Here is a 15,989-nt window from a genome sequence, read left to right as displayed (position 1 = left end):
AATGAAATGAAAAAACTCTTGGATAAGTCAAACTGTTAAAATCATAAGACTAGTCAGGCAGATAGATACCTACACCAAAAAGTTTCCCACTAGAATGGTTTACCTGCAGAAGCATAGTGACAGTGCCAGCGAAGAATCCTGACACCTGGGTCCCCATTGTTCAGAGACTCAAGGGCAGTAGTTTACTATACCTCTAAGTATGCAAGGCTGCAAGGTATCTAGACCAAAAATTTCTATCATGGTTGCCAATAGGCTTATATTGTAAATCCCATCTAGTTTTCAAATGTGCTGACGTACAGTAGCTCCTGACAATATACAGCCAAGAAATGCAGACACATACCAAATTTTGTCTGAATAAAAGCAGAAGATAGGGAGTTGCAATTTGAGAAAGTGTCATTAAGGGTCATTCTCATGCTATGGTGGTAAGAGGACTATAAAGACCTAGCCATATTCACACAAACACACTGCTCAGCTTAAAGAGCTTTGTGGTCTACTGGTAGCCCAAACAAGAGCTTTCAACAAAATTAACCAGTCCTGTGCTTATTAAATAGCAACCATATTAATATATCCTTGCCTGCTATGGCATTAATGATACCTTCAGATTTGCAGGCAGATTCTCAGTTGGTATAACTGAGAATGGAGTTATTGATTTCAACTGAGCTGTTGCAGCCTGCTGAGGATCTGTGTCTTTCTTTCATAAAAAAATGGGAAAAGCAGACATACAACAGTTTCCGCCAAAGAATTAACTCCTCAGGCAAAGGTTCTTCCTCTGCTTTATGAGAGATGCCATCCTCTTTGAAGGTCACTTTAGTATGTGTTAACTGCTAGCACACTTCCCCAGTCATCATAACAACTCCTGATTACAGTATTTCCCCCTTCTTTCCTGTTTCCCCACTCTGATATGTTAGCTCTCCATCTTCTGACTCTTTGATCTTTTGCCTACATGTCATGAAGTAACTGAGTGGATCAAGATGAGCTGGGATGAGTAATAGTTGTGGCTGTGTTTGCTCACTGGGAAAGGAGCAATGTTGCATTTTGATCTATGTTATCAAATCTTGGCAACTGAGCAGGAAGTCCCTTCAACCTCCAGGTGGGCAAAATATTGATGATCTGTCTTGATTTGAAGAAGGCTTGGTTGTGGCTTGTGCAAATTCCTCCCAGCATTCTCCTCTCAGTTTGAAATCCGCATTTCAGCTCTGCTTTCTTCTGCACAGCACTTACTTTCCAAATTACAATCTTTAGCCAACCAACCTTACCCATTCTTAGGTTCTCTTCTTTCAAAACCTTTCATTTTTAATCCAGCCCCACCTCACTCCAGCTGGGTTTCTCATCTGTTGGAGCTTAACCTACAGCTGACAGAAATTTTTCTCTTTCCTTTAATTCCTCGGGCATCAGTTCAGACAAATTAATTTTGCCAGTGATGTGGTGACCCCTTCCTCCTGGCACTACTTACTCAATATATATAGAGAGAGGACATTCATATTTGCTAAGAGCATGAATATGCTGAATAAGCTGGAGAAACTTTCCACTTCTGATACAAACTTCTCAAGTTCTTTCTGAGTCTATCTTTACTTAAGTAAGAGCCATATTCTGTGAAGAATATGTTGTGGGATCCTGCACAATGGGGAGTCAATTGCTGTTTAAAAATACCACAGGATCTTTCTAAAGCTCTTCGCGGCCGTGCCTTTTCTTTCCTGTGCTTTCTGAAAAACAGCAGCTCCCACTCAACCATGCCCCCTAACACTACTCCAGCATGTTGGTTTAGTGCTTACTCAGAGGGCAGGATCCCAGGAATATCTTTCTCAGCGCATCTCATTTTCAGAAAAAGGGAGTTGTGAAGCATCAATATGAGATTTTTACAGTAGTGTAACTCTTGTTAGTTGATAATGTGCTCACTGGTACAGAAAGTGACTTGTACCAAAGAACTGTTTCTTACTATTAACTTGTCAATGCCCTCCTACCTATCTTTTCATTTTAGATTAAGAAACCAACAGAGAGATAAAGTGACTTGCCCAAAGCCAGAGACTATATTAGAATGGAGTTTCTATCTCTCATTTTTGCTTCACTGGATATTAAGATTTCCTTGAATTTGAAATATTTGAGGCAAAAAGGCTTTGAAACTGCTATTTCAAGTAATACAATACAGTAAAATGACAGAGTAGCACTGAATTGGCGTGAAGAAAGAACAACCTTTTCAGTGCATTACATCACAACCTCTTTACTAACGCTAGTCTAGTCACATCTGTTTACAGCTGCTGAGATTCTGGCCTGTGAATACAAGCCATCAATTACACATCACCTAATATATTTACTATTTTTTCCCATTCACAATCATTCCTTCTGGTGTTTTCTTCTATATATTGTTCAACCCAGCTTCAAAGCTCCCAAGCATAAACCTTCCATCACTTATCCCAGGGAACAACTGGAGTTGAAGCAATGGGAAACACCTTCCTTCCATTTCTCTTTTTGTTTTATCATATTCTTAAGTCCCTCTTGGACCACACAAGGCCATTTTTACCTGATCCCTCAAGCTCTGGTAGACCATTATACATGCCCTTCCGGTATCACATGGCTGAGCCTACATTAACTATTTTTCCATTTCTTCCATGTGTGTTTATTTATGCTTGCTATGGCTGTATTATTTTGTTCATCCACACCTCTACACTGAGGAAATGCCACACAGAAAATTACAAACACAGGCGATCAGCATGCCATTTCCTTTCAAAAGGTTGAGTCATTCCCTTCCCAAACTCTGTATTTTTTTTTCTTTCATTTTTTGTCAAAAATGAAATGATGGGAAAGCAGAAGTTTACAGAATTGCTCTGGTGCAAGGATTTATTTCAGGTTTGGGTTTGGAATGTGTTTCAAACTGAGCCAGCCCTCTCTGAAATACATAGTCTTGCCATAAAAGTGTCAGGGACCCTTAAACGAATCACTGGTTACTAGGTTTTGATCCTAATGGATCAATTCCAGAACTGCAGCAGGTTTTATATTCCTCCCTAACCTTTCCAGAGCTCGCTAAAAACATCTGCCTTGAATAAATCCACAGCAAAGAGAAATTTATCTGCTTATTTAATGCCCAGCAGAGAAGGCTATAACCTTTATTTACAGCTTGGCCTGTGTGTGTATTGCCAGTCCCAGTGAGGCTACAGCTTTTCTTTACCTGCTCTACAACACTAACAAGTGGAAAATTGACAGCAAGCAGCAAATAACTGTTGTATTAGCACAAACATGACTTTTGAGTTTTTGTCTGGACCCATCAACTGCTAGAGTCTTCCTGGAAGAGCCTGCTAAGGTAAAATAGGCCTTCTGCTCCATGCATCAACACAGCAAGTGGAAAGAGCTGAGACAGAACCTGTGGCCTGTGAAACTTCCAGAGTTAAGATTCAGTTCCGCATCTAGGTCTGGGGGAATGCTATTGAAAAGGGATGGCACTAGGTTCCCAAAGAAAAGAAATAAGGAGAAAAAATACAACAAATCTATTGAAGCTGTACACTAAGGGATAGTATTATTAAAAAATGTGCTGCTACAAACTAGTCCCCATTGTCACAAACCTAAAGGCATTCAGTGACCACCAATGCCAAATATATTCAGTGACCTTTTTTCTTGTTCAAAAGCGATGGAAATATTTTCTAAAACTTGGCCTATATCTATGCTCCATAAAAGAGCTGTTTATATACCAATTTCAAAAAAACATAAGTTTGCCTACTTAAATGCGTCACAGTTGCAGTAGCAGTTTAGGGCAATGAGATGCACTCTTTTGGCTCATGCTTTTAACTTCAAAGTCATATCCTGCTTTGTAATAACTGTTGCTGGCTCCAGTGAGGTTAACAATGAATACAAACACAGCACCCAAAAAGTGTCAGCTATGAGTGACAATAAACCAAAGTGTAAGTAACTGTGAAACACTGATGGGGTGTGTTCTGTTCCTGGGTGCTGCTCACTTTGACAGTAAGAACTTAAGACTATTGGAAATGATGGCAAACATTACATGACATATTCTAGCATTATGTTGATTATACTGGCTGAGGTGTTTAGTGCTTGACGTTAAGGACTAGATAAATGTCCCATGTTGCTGCTCAGTGTCACATCAACACACAAGCAATGAGATCAGGAAGAAAACAGCTATCAAAGGATTGCAAAATCCCCCCAAATGACATCATATATGGACATATATACACATCAAAAGTTGTACTAAGACTGACAATGATACAACAGTTATGAAGTTGCTATTCAGAATAACTCCCCTCATAGAGATGGTTTCATATGCTGCAATATGAATTCCACTAATGACTAAAGTTCCTCTCAAGAGACAATCCTTCTCTCCCATGAAGTCAGAATTTTAAAACATCCAGATTCTGTCAGCACATAGCATTCAGTTGTGCTGCTATTTCTGTAGACTACCTTTGCCTTTAATTCCACAAAATCCAGAATTAAGACCTATGTATGGAAAGTATTCAATCATTGAATAAAAGAATCAGTTGTATTTGGGTGGTTCAATCCACCTAAAGAAAATTGATTTTGAATTTACCTTTGAAAGACAGAAATATTCTCCATTCAACTTTTTATACTTCACACGCTATTTAAAATGTAGCTTTCAACCCAATTTGCATACCTTGCTGCTTTTTGAGGAAGGTTGTCCCCTTTGTAGGCTGTTAAAGAATAACAGGGTATAGTAGGTAGTATTTAACATCCTAAAATAAGCAGGTTTGCTACTCCTGCAGCTAAGTGACACTGTTTTTTGACACCTGGTTCTCAGTGAGAAGAACTTGGTATCGTAACTGCCTATTTTTATTTGAGACAGAAAAATACAGAACATACTTCTTAGCAAAAATGTATGGAAGTTTTTGTTGTTTTAATTAACATGTGCACTGATAAAGAGTTATGCAAAAATAGACTTTTCCACTTGTCTTGAGACTTTTAAGGATATGCAGTCCTTGAGGCTATTAAAAGTGATGCTCTTAGCCTGTATCTCATTCATTGCAACACAGAGAAGTAAGTTATTAAAAATGCTGATGTTTAGCAGTGTAGCTAGAATATTTATAGTTAGACTGTAGTGTCTGGAAGCATTAAAACAACATGAAAACAAAGTTTGCATGACCTGGGTAACAAGTCTTTCTTACAAGAAGAATGGCAGTAATGAGAAATGTTTTCTAATGCATAAAGGTACCTGCAAAGCAGAAGAGAATAAACTGTTTCCCACATCCACAGTGGACAGGACAAGAAACAGACTTTTAAGAGAAATTGGCCAGTGGGTTGGTAGATGATGTCTGACAGCAGTGACCTCCTTTAGAAGAACAGCAGGTGTTTTGCTTATTTGGCTGCCTGCCTATCTTAACATTAAGGAATGCCAGCAAGTGAGGTAACTTTCTGAGAAGGGTTTGTAGCCTATCCTCTGTTCCATGCCCACCTTCAACCAGAAACCAGTCATTTCTTGGAATTACATCTCAGAAAAGGCCACAGAGATCAGAAGTTGCAAAGGGACAAAAAGAGGATAGCCTCAGTTATAGTTGCCAGGTGTTACTATTGAGCTCCGAAGTGTATGCTTTGGGCAGATCATTAGAAGTCACACCAGGAAGAGACATCAAGGGAGGTGTGGAAAACCATTCAGAATATCTGACAAAGTTTGACCTTTATTCTGCTGCCTGGAAACAAAAGCCTGACACAAAAAAAAAGAAGGGACTTGGCCTAGCAGATACTCATTACTAGCAGGGCATAAACTGCTTGCAACTTTTGCAAAACTTAGCATATTGATCCATCAGACTGTATCAAGAAAGCAGCAGAAGAAATGAGATTAAGTAGCATGACAAATTTGTAAGTGTAATTCTACTCAAAGAAGTGAAGATACAGGAAAAAACAATGTATAGCACTTACACTTGAAATGCGGTAGAGACTGTACAGTGTACCTCTTCTTCCAATGTCTAGGTATCAGCAAAAATGGAATATTATTCACTTTATTGCAAGTTATGTATTAGATGGGCTCATCTGAAGGTCCTACAGTTGAAGGCTCTCACGCAGCCCCAAGAGATTCAATTCAGACAGTAACAGCTGTTCTGTGGATGTGGCTCATCCTAGGTCCTACAAAAAACCAGGTGTTTTCCAGTCATCAGACTCTAGCCAGTGTCCTCTATCTTCCCTGAATCAAGAGCCAAGAGTTTTTGGATCTCGACCTTGATCAAAAGACTTGCGAGGGGAATGAAGTACTTGAGAGCAAACTTAGCAGAGGATGCTAAGAACTGGATATACCGTAACACATGCTCTGTCCATATGGACAGAGCTGTGCTCTCTAAGAAGAAAAAAAGCCAGTTCTTGTTGTAATAGTTCATACCGATGTGAAGTCTTAATGTCAGTCTTAGGAAAAATGTACTACAAAACTGTGGAGACTACAACATGTACATCGTGAATAAACCCCACCCAATAGGTGGTATATTTTTATTTTAATTTATATTTTTTGGTTAGTGCAGGTGGGAAACATGGTTCTGGCCAGTTAAAGTCTTGTAACAAAGCTTCTGTTAGGCTCAACCTGCAGTTTGCTTTAACAAATGTTAAAGATGTTCTTGATAAAGGAAAGTGGACATAATACATTGTTAAGCTCCTTCTGAGAATTTAAACACACACAAACCGTATCTCAAGAATAGTTTATCCATTTTAAAAGCTTGCTTCTGAAACAGAGAACTTACCTGGCAAGGTTAAACATGAAAATGTTAAATATTTGGAGACTTACCTATGACCTTGCAAACAAAGCAAATAACCTACCTCTTCTACAGAGCAGTCTAGAATCTACAATTGCCTCATTTAAAGCAAAAATGGAATACATACTAGGACTAAACATAGCTCACTTCAAAGCATTACCTGTTGTACGTACAAGAAACAATAATGGTCTTTCTGTAAACCTTGGGTATGTTTTTGTTTAAGTGCTGAACTCTGGTACACTATGTCTGGTGTTTAGGTTTCTAGTTCCACATGCACACAGTCCTCATAAATTAGTTCTATGGGCGTGACCCTAACTGGAACACAACTCTGAAGACGTAAGTCTTCACAACTGATGTGTGCAATTATCTGTTTCTTCTCCTAGACTGTGTGGAGCAGGGAGAGAAAAATGACAACACAGGCCTTCAAACAGACCGTTGTCTTGAAAAAAACAAAACCAAAACCAAACCACCAACAAAAAACCCACAAAAAACCAACCAAAATCAGCAACAATCAAAAAAGAATCAAAAGTAGAAAGTAGAATCAAACACCTGCAAAGCACCACCAAATACTACAACTCATTCTTCAGGCACCCATCCCTGGCAATCACTGCATTCTGTTCTTAGGCAATCTCAGACCATGCATAATTACATTGAGCTCCTTCTCAAGGTTTCACCTATAGAAGTTTCAAACCATACATATTTTGCTTGATTCTAATTTGTGGCAATGAAAAGAAAACCTTTGCCAAATTGAACTCCTTGATTGCCAATGTTAACATCGTGAGTGAAAGAAACCTCATATCCTTTTAGTCTTGAGTAGAAAGATCATATGCCACAGCACTAACATAGAAAGGCTGCAAGATCTGTCATTGTCCTGTTTGCCCTGATGAGAGATATGGAAGAATTACCTGGAGATGGAATTCATAGAATTCAATGCAAAGGTAAGGAGACCCAGAAGGTAAAAAGAGACTTAGCACTTTCTTCCTATTTATTAAAAGCTGTTCCTTGAAAATTATTATTTCAATACAACTGTTGGTGTGCCATATGAAGCGTACCTCTTCCTAGTGCTATGGAAAAACCTGTGGTCCACTTTCAGAAGATGCTGAGTAACGCGTAGTTTTCACTGACTTAAAACATGACAGTGAGTGCTGAGCACTTCTGGCACATTTTGACTGCTGTACCCAACTATGGGGATATGAATGAAAACCCGTATACTTTAGTTTATTTTCAAAAGCCCACTAAAACTCCCACAATATCATAAACCTACATGGACCGAGTTCAGATTATGGATCCTGGACCTAATCTGTAGATCACAGGATACAATTACAGAATTCAGGTGAGACAGAAGCTAGGGGACAGTAAAGAGTTAAAGGATTCTCTAAATTTTCACGAGAGACCCTTTCATAGAGTTTCACTTTGCTGCCTGGCAATGTGCAAGGGTTTCTGCAGGAGCTTGGCAAAAAGTCCATTCATCCTAGAAAGTGTGGAATGATTTGATCACATGGAAGAATAACTTTCTGCCATGTTTCTGTGCTTATTCCCTCCCTGAGATCCGTACTGACAATCTAGAATTCTGTAGCAAAAAGACAAAAGTTTATCTTAAACAAAATTCTTTGACTCTGATGAAAACTTATCAGATCTTGCTTCATTAACTCTGCAATGCTCCACTTGGCTGGAAGCATGCTTTCAGTTTAGGTCATAAACCAGTGCTGGCATTACATGCATGCTACTTAGGTAATCTAGAAGAAACATATGTAACTGGGTCTAGTGAACTACTAGCGCACCTCACTATTCCTAATTGTCTAAATAGGAATTCAAGTACCCAAGGACAAAACTTCCATCTTAAAATGCATAAAGAAACATGCACACAGAAAATGCATACACAAACACAGCCATTATGGTGGTCATGGGCAAAAGATGTTACAAGAAAGGAAAGGTGCCTAAAACAGTAATGCACTGGAGAATTCATGAAAAACAGCAAGCTGCTTTGTAAGGAGAACACTTTGGACCCTACATTTCTGTGAAGCTTTACAGAAATGATACAAATAAAGCTGGTTTGGATTTTCCATCTGAAAAATCAAGTTATGAGATGGTCACAAAACCAGATTTACTTCATGCATGTTGTGGGAATTTAGAGAACAGCCAGAAGTTACACTCTGAAGTTACAAGCCTGAGCAAGTGCAGTACCTTAGTACATCATTAGGCAGGCTTAGGCGGGCCTCCCAGACTGCGTGCAAGGCACTGTCTGCTTTAACCTTGTTGTTTGACATTTTACTGGCTTCCTATTTTTTATATTTTGGAAAACAGCAAATAAACATTCTTTATTCACTTCCATGTCATTCATGATTGTATAAACCTGTTTCAAATCCTTCTCTGCTTATATTGTCCAAGCTGAAGAGCCCTTGTTTTTTAATCTGTGCTTGTACTAGGAGCCATGAAATACCTCTAATAATCCTTGTCAAAATTTCTGTTTCTTTTCTAGCCTGAGATAAGGACAGATCAGAACTGCATGTAGCATTTAAAATGTGGGAACCCACAGATTTCTAGATTGAAACAGCAGACTGTTGGGGTTTTTTTTCTTTCCAAAATTTTTTTAACACTATTTCCTATATTTCCCACCTTGAGCTGATTAGTCAGAGAGCTGTTCAGGGCAAGATCTCTCTTTTGAATAGTAATAGTGTGCTGGTTTTGTCTGGGATAAAGTTAATGTTCTTCACAGTAGCTAGTATGGGGCTATGTTTTGGATTTGTGCTGGAAACAGTGTTGATAACACAGAGATGTTTTCGTTACTGCTGAGCAGTGCTTACACAGAGTCAAGGCCTTTTCTGCTCCTCACCCCACCCCACCAGCGAGGAGGCTGGGGGCGCACAAGAAGCTGGGAGGGGACACGGCTGGGACAGCTGACCCCAACTGGCCAAAGGGCTGTTCCACACCATATGGCGTCATGCTCAGCATATAAAGCTGGGGGAAGAAGGAGGAAGGGGGGGACGTTGGGAGTGATGGTGTTTTGTCTTCCCAAGTCACCGTTACGCGTGATGGAGCCCTGCTTTCCTGGAGATGGCTGAACACCTGCCTGCCCGTGGGAAGGAGTGAATGAATTCCTTGCTTTGCTTTGCTTGTGTGCGCAGCTTTTGCTTTCTCTGTTAAACTGTCTTTATCTTAACCCATGAGTTTTCTCGCTTTTACTCTTCTGATTTTCTCCCCCATCCCAGCAAGGGGGAGTGAGCAAGTGGCTGCATGGTGCTTAGCTGGGGTTAAACCACAACAAATAGCTAATAAAAATTGAACTAAGTATATTGTATTTTTCTACTTTGTGCTTATCAATGCCAAATGGCATTTGACGTTTTATAGTCCAGGCACTAAACAGAATGAGATCCTTTTGCAGATGGCACCCCACCAATTTTAGTTTTGACTCTTTAAAGTAGTTCTGCATTATTGGCAAATTTTGTTATCTCACTATTCAACCCCTTTTTGCAGATTGCAAAGGTGCTGAACACTACACATACTACTACAGTTCTTTAGGGGAGTCAGCATTTATGGTACTCCCAGCAGGGAAGAATTTATGACCTATCCATGGAAGACATGGTCTGCTAACTGAAAAGCAGACAGCAGCTGCAGATAATTTCTTCTTCAATCTTCTACATTTAATCATATTTTTTTGTAAAATTCAGTGTGGAGAGTTCCCAGAGGTGCATGGAGTATTCGCTTTGTGCTCAGTCACCACAGTACAGATGTTTGAATAAAGCATTGCTTTCCCAGGTACCATAACATCTGCAAGTCCATTTGTCCTAAATTATTTCTGAAGGACTCAAGTGGCATCTCAGAGCAGCACTGGGTGTCAAGCTGCTTTATTTAATTTCTAAGTTCAAACACCAGCCCAAATTAATGCAGCTCTTCAGAAAATGCTAAGCCCTACTTATGTCTTCTGGAATTAATCACATGCATAGGTGCTTTTCCTAAATTACATTTTATTTCATTTAAAGAATAAGTTTAAATTTATTGCATTTAAAGTAACATTGTTATAGGAGTCTTCAGACAGCCCCAAAATAACCTGAAAAATAATTCAGATGAAATACAGAACACTATCAAGGTGGACTCTACCCTTCCCATTATAGTGGACATGAGGGGAACACACTGTATAGAGAAACATATTTCTGTGTAGCTATAACGTCAATCAGCAAGTGAATCAGTGGTTGTAAACCTCTGTTACACTAATGGGGGCATTTTCACACAGGTGTTGCAGTCTCAGAGTGGCAGTGGTTTTTTTGATGGAGCTTTAATAAATCATTCTACCAGCAGCAACATCTGCCTTTTTACTTTCCCCACATTGTAGCCAGCTGACCTGTAGCCATTAAGCGCATGAGGAGAGTTTTATGCAAACCACCCATATAGCTCACCTGGACCTTTTCTTTCTGTAAATACAAGTTTTCTGAACTTAATATGGGATTATAAGTAGACTGAATCTCTGTCCATCTTTAGATCTATATTTATATTTAGTCATTATCCAATTTTTCCCCTTAAAAAAGTTTGTCTAGGTTGGCAATTCAAAAGCTGTCAGATGCCGTAAACCTTGGATAAAGTCTAGGAGAAAGCTTAGGCTATTTCCCCCATTGCCACCCAGATGCTGCCCTGGCTTCCTCCTACTCCTCTGTAGCTGTTGCACATTTTGCTGAGTTACACTGGCACACAAAGATGACAAGGTCTCTGCAAAGTGGTGAAATTCTCACACTTTGTTAAAAGAGGAGTGCGCAGGATACTGAGTTATGTACAAACTGAAGACAATTTCAGTTCCAAGATAGGTAGCTGTCATATGGGAAAGTGTTAACTCTGACTTCATAGCTGAGGATCCAACACATGGAGATACCCAGAGACTTTGCCAAACTCACACTAAAAGGAAATTAGCTTTCCATATTTAATAATGTTAGATCAAATACTCTGACCATATTTCTTCCTTGCCAACAAATTTGCTATTGCAGCAATCAATGCAAAGACTGAATTGAAGTGGCAACACAGGACAGCAGCTGCTCATCTTACCCTGAATAATGACTGAAGCCATCAACGTTATATTAATGTGTTTGTATGCAGGTATCAAAGTGTACAGTTACCCAGTAACAGTAAAGAGAGTCCAGACAGAATAGGTCCAGAGTCTTCGCAGCAAAATGAGAAGCATGTAAAATAGTGTTACCAATAAGAGATTGTTAACTCACCACCATAGGAGAATGTGAGTAACATAGTAAGATACGACTCTGTCAGCTCTCAGTAACTTCAATACTGCCGTACAGCTCTGCAGAATAGAAGTGTCTGCAGAATGGGCCAAAAAGATTTCAAAGGCAAGGGCAAGCACAAGAGCTCTCAACAAAACAGGGAAGATAAACTTTGCAGCCCTCTCTTGAGTGAAACTCTCATCAATTTTAATGAGAATTTTCTCTGCTTCTAAGTCTCTCCTTAAAGAAAAAAAAAAGGCAAACTGCAAAGAGGAAGCTTTCTTCCTATGGACCAACTGATGTTAAGGCCTTTTAAAAAGTGTTAAATTTTATGAGGTGCTGAATAGTTTGAATAGCTTAAAATGCCAAAAAATGCAAAGAAATAGCTGATCTGTGTGCGTGGTTATGGGTCATTTAGGATTATGCAGTAAGAATGTAAACGAGTTCAAAGGGAAACAACTGTGGCTGCTGAATGGAAGTAGGGCTCTTGCTAATTTTTCCACAGAGCCCAGTAAGCACCTAAAATGTGGTCTCTTTCCCTATCCTTCTCTTCCTCTCCATCTTTGGTGATTCTGAATCAAGGTGTCTATCAAATATTACTAAATGAAGCAGCTGCTTTAAGTCAGTAGCAATGAGTTTAGGAGCATGCCAGAATTTTCCCGATAGGACCAGTGTTCATTTCAGAGCAGCAGCAACCTTTGCTACAGAAAACAAGATTTTGAAAAATCAGACCAGAATTTCACTGTGTTGCGAGAGCTGTCAGAGTAGAAGCAGCTCATTCATTGCCACTTCAACAGGACAGCCTGATTTACTGTGTTTGCCACTACTTTTGTTCATAAATTTTATTTGGCAGCACTAGAAGAAAGGCTGAAACATAAGCCAGTTTAACACAATAAAAACAAATTGCTGGGAAACTGTCTCCCCTCTTCCCACCACAAAAAGCGTAGCTTTTAACACTTGACAAAGATTTTTACTTTCAGTTGTGAATCATCCTTCATTCAGTAACAATTCAGAAAAGTGGGTAAAGATTGTTTAGACCAAGCACAGATTGTTTAGACCTGTACTGACAAGTACAGGATGAAATTAACACCAACATTTCACTCTGTCACTAGCAAAATGTGTGTATGTCCCCACTTAGAAGGAAAACTGTAAACATTTAGCTGTTTTATCTCACAGAACTGATCATAGAATCCAGACACTTTGAGCCACAGCTGGAGACTGGGACATCATCAGGTCAAAAACCTGATACCACATGAAAAAAGCAAAACTGAACAGCGTCAATTATTTTCAGAGCAATGACCCCTTCATAACAATAATATTTGGGATGTGAAACGGCAGTCACTTTTTAAAGACGACAATCCACTCTTTTTCTTTCCTTTCTCAAGAGAATGATCGTCATTCACTGCAATAACACTTGCAAAAAACTAATTTTTCCATTGCATATTATTTCTGGAAGACTGAAAGATTTTTTTTTTTACTTACCAATGTGAAGTTTCTGTCTTAATAGGTTATGAATTTATTTTATATGTCACCGAATACTAGTTGCCCTATCTTCTTGTAGGAGCTATGCCACTGACCAAAAGAGCTTCATACTTTCTCAGCTTGGGGGTTCTGTTCTTAGGAATTCAATATCAGTACATGCTATCAACAGGTAAGGAATCTCTATAAATTTACATGAGCACACACAGTATGCATGACCTACTGTGGAAAATCAATAAAAAAAGAAAATATGTGCTTTCTTTCTGTGCCCAGAACACACAGCTACTGGAAAATATGTTTGGAGCTATGAAATTCATAATTAAGGGCAACAATCCACATCTGGAATGTAAGGTGGTAACAAAAACTCTTTGCTCTGAATGAATGTGCCCGTACTTTATCAATTTCCAGCCAGACAAGACTCATTTATTGCAATTTAGGAGTCTGGCAGTGGCCACAGAAAATGCTAAAACTGGATTTTGTTGCTGAGTTGACTGCACAGTTGTATGTTCATTTAAAGACTGTCTGCTGATAGTGACGAATGCTGCTGGCAAAGGCAGTGCTCTGGATAGGTTATAAAAATTCTCCTCAGTTATGTGTACTGCTTCGTTGTTAATGCTACTTGGTAGAGCTGGCAAGCACACTAGGCATGAAATGTCATTTGTTTTAAATTTCATTAAAAAGTAGAACTGATGTGATTACAAAGAGGTATAAAATGCAATGTTGGATTGTGAAGATATGAATACATTAGACAGCCTAAACATCTAGCATTTCTCATTGCGCTGTTTATTCTGCTACATGCAACTTACTGCTATGCATTAAATAATTAAGGCTTCCATACACAAGCCTATTGCAAAACATCAACTGCTCATTAGCAACTGTCAGTGATGGCTTTATCCTGTAATGATCTGTAAAATCTATAAGCTTTCCAGGCTTCATACATATACTTTTTAATAACAGCTTAGCAGAGATAACTCATGAAGTACAATATACAAACTGCTGTGTTTAAAATAAAAATAAAAATCAAGGGCTGAGCAACAACTGTTTAAAAGAAAAAATCCTCAAAGCACTAACTGAAATACTAAGTATAAATTGATGTGGCTATAAATTTCTAGTTCAACAGTTCAGAATAAATATTTATAGACATGCTGAGTTCAAGAGAAATTTTGTGGACTCACCTCTTCTTTCTAATGCTTTCTCTCAAAACTAAAATTGCTGTGATCTTGGTAAGAGCAACACACACGTGCACTCAAAAATAGCTACATTTGTTTAGGTTGTGGAAAAAGCCCTTACTCTGCATATGCTTTCAATAGAGCTCCACTTAACTGCAGTTGCTGGCATTCCTATTGAGAGATCTTAACAAATCCAGCATAATGTTTTCCATTAAACCTATAAGAGTGCAATAGTCTCCTGAGCAGACAAATCTTTGTCTACACTTTTGTCCATTAGCATAACCCAACAGGCAAACGAGCTAGCTTTTGTGTCAAGGCACTGAGGACCTAATTCTGGCATTGTGTTTTCATTAAGTAATGCTCTTAAGCCAACAGCAGTCACCTAGATATTGATGATATTTGCACCTATTGCAAATCTTAACTTTCTCTTCCAAAATCAGAAGCTATTTATCTCCAATAAGGATAGGTTCACGTCTAAGGTACTGGATAGGAACTGAGCTTCTGGAAGACAGCAGTTCAGTTCTGAATCCAGGCATGTATTTCTGTGTGATCTTGCACAAACCAATAAATCTCACTGTGCCTCCGTACTCCACATGAATGCCAACGGGGGTAACAATGACTATTTCCTCTGTTGTTTTAGCTAGGAAGGTCATCAGAGAGGAGTCCAACTCTAGTCTGGCCTGCGTATGTGTTAAATACTATCAGCAAACATACACTATGACTCCAGTTGAATTTGGCTGTTTATGTGGTACCATGAAATAAGCAAAAATCAATACCATTTACCATAGTTCTTTAATCTGTATTTCCAAGATTTTATCATATTTTTTCTTCCAGTGCCCTGGCTTTTAACATAACTTTGTTTTGAGATATTCATATTTGCCTCCCTGTAGGGAAGAAATGCTGAGTTATTCTTTTATAAAGGAACACCAGAATTTATGTAGAAAAAGAATCAAGCTTAAGTATATTGAACTCTTGTTCCAGTGTGTTCACAGAACAGAAAATCTCTTTAATCATTGTTTGTCTGATGAGTATGGGAATGTGATATAAATGAGTCAGATTTCAGATACAACATACCAGGTACTACCATGTGTGGGGAGGTGCTTTTACAAAGCTTTTACAAAATACTATGCATTATACTAATATTCTAAGCTTTGCAAAAACAATTTAAATAATACATGCACCATAACTATAGGCTTGCTTGTGTATTATGGGGCACATGGAGAGAATGGCAGTCTCTCAAGCCACACAGTTACAATTCTACTCTACTGTGCAGCCAGAGGAAAATGAACATTCTGATTCAAAATGAGTCGAGAGAGCACAGAGCCGGATGAAATAAGCTCAATACTCTGTTGCCAAAAGCCAAGAAACCATGAACAGTATTATTTCATTTGTCAGTCTTTGCTTCTCCATTTTCTTTGGGCTACATGTGCAGATTGTTGTCATCTTTA

General features: G+C 38.8%; 1 protein-coding gene across 4 annotated transcripts in view; it reads right to left on the bottom strand.

Annotated features, from left to right (window-relative positions):
- Positions 1-15,989, bottom strand: part of MYLK (myosin light chain kinase) — a 225,871-nt gene that overhangs the window by 130,863 nt on the left and 79,019 nt on the right. The window lies entirely within an intron of this gene.

This window comes from Ciconia boyciana, chromosome 10, assembly GCF_034638445.1.
Source record: "Ciconia boyciana chromosome 10, ASM3463844v1, whole genome shotgun sequence".
Lineage (NCBI taxonomy): Eukaryota > Metazoa > Chordata > Aves > Ciconiiformes > Ciconiidae > Ciconia > Ciconia boyciana.
The sequence above is the reverse complement of the archived record's forward strand: the minus strand, read 5'-3'. Positions and strand labels throughout refer to the sequence as shown.